The sequence below is a fragment of the Tenrec ecaudatus genome, chromosome 13 (assembly GCF_050624435.1).
Source record: "Tenrec ecaudatus isolate mTenEca1 chromosome 13, mTenEca1.hap1, whole genome shotgun sequence".
Classification (NCBI taxonomy): domain Eukaryota; kingdom Metazoa; phylum Chordata; class Mammalia; order Afrosoricida; family Tenrecidae; genus Tenrec; species Tenrec ecaudatus.
In genome coordinates, this window is record NC_134542.1 from 7,716,262 (window position 1) to 7,717,970 (window position 1,709).

A 1,709-nucleotide genomic window follows, 5' to 3' on the forward strand; every position below is an offset into this window, starting at 1 on the left:
GGAACTGTATAAAGGGTCGCCATGAGGCAGGTTGAGAACCGCTGCTATACAGGAACAGAAAGTTCGCCCCATCTTCCTCTGGAGGAGATGCTGTTTCCAAACTGCTGGCCTGTGGTTAGCAGTCCAGTGTGTAACCACTATGCCACCAGGGCTCTTGATGAGCTAGATATCCTTATAATAATACAGATGTCATTAGCAATGCTGGACTGTGTCAGCTAGAAGCTAACATGCCTTCAGACCACTGAGTTTCCTCCTTGAACAGAGTGGGGATTTATTCATTTTGTTGTGAAAGGCACAGCAAATATGCATCAACCATTTCTACCCGGACAAGCCAGTAACAGATGACCTTGGAGTTGAGTAACCACTCTCATGCCCCATTTGGAGTTGTTCTTCCCTCAGTAACTAACTGCACACACACACCCACCACCCTAAGGCTCCTATCCTCTTTCTGGTTGCTGGTGTCACTTTGACTTGAAAAAATGCCAGCAAATTCCAAAGCAAAGCAGTTATATCGCACTGTTTATTCTCAAAAGCATACAATACATGTTCCCACTAGTTTTAAAAGCCCACCTTGAATTTATTTTTTGAAAAAGACTATTGTGTTTGCGGTTTGTACAGCAGTTGAGATTCCCGTTCAACATTGTCTTCACAGCAGCTTCAATGATGTCGGCTACCTTCCTCAAAAGGTGTGAACACTCATTTCCATTCTGGTGGTTCCATTTCCATTAATCTAGTTGCCCTGCCCCCTGCACCTTCACATCTTTGCATTAAAGTCATGGTGGTCCGTTTGGTCTCAGGTGATTTTTTTTTTAAAGGCCTCCAGTACTCTCAGGTGGTAATCTTTGTGGGTCAGACTGTAATTTAGCTGAAAGGTGACTTCAGGAGTTAGTTTCCATTGTAGCCTTGAGGATTTCAGGACAATAGTCTCAGAGTCCTGTGGGCTCCACTGGTCCAGTACGAGTCAGGTCTTTACACTTGTGAGGTTCTGTTCTACACTTTTCTCCCATTCTGTCGCAAGGAAGACAGGCTTTCTACTCTTGTCGAGAGTTGCAGTCTCCAGTCTTCATTGAGAGAGGGGCACCAGTAACTTTCATTCCCAAACCCTCCATGTTGCTCCTGGGAATAGCAGGTGACTGCAGGATTTGGATCCCAGTCTTTGGGAGCACAGAATAACCTTTGTGAGGCTCTTAAAGGGGAGAATCAGAAGAGCTAGGGTGAAACAAGCCTAAGGAAAGGCTTTTAAAGCACTCAAGCCTTAATTAAGGTCCTTGCCTGAGGCTCCCTGAGCTAGAAAAATCTTCCCCACCCCCACCACCCTGTGGATGTCAGAAAAAGACCAAGGTGGCAGGAAGAGTTCTGCTTCCATTTTTGAGACCCGAACCATGACCGGTAGCACACCTGTCCAAAAACCTGGCTGCCTCCATTTCTGGAGCCAATAGGGGGCTCTCTGTCTTTGGTTGTTCTGTGCCTGTACCTTTAACCTGTTGGTCAGGTTTGTCTCTTCCAGACTGCAGCCGTTCCATGTAAGAAAGATGGTGGTGGACGGGCGGTCTCATCCCACTCGATGGTGGACCAGGCAGCTCACAGCTTTAGGGCAGGAGGAGAGTGAGAAAATCATATACCGTGTATACTCGAGTATAAGCCAACTCGAATATCAGCCGAGATTTTTACCACAAAAACTGCATTTTACACCTTAAAAAAATTAAATG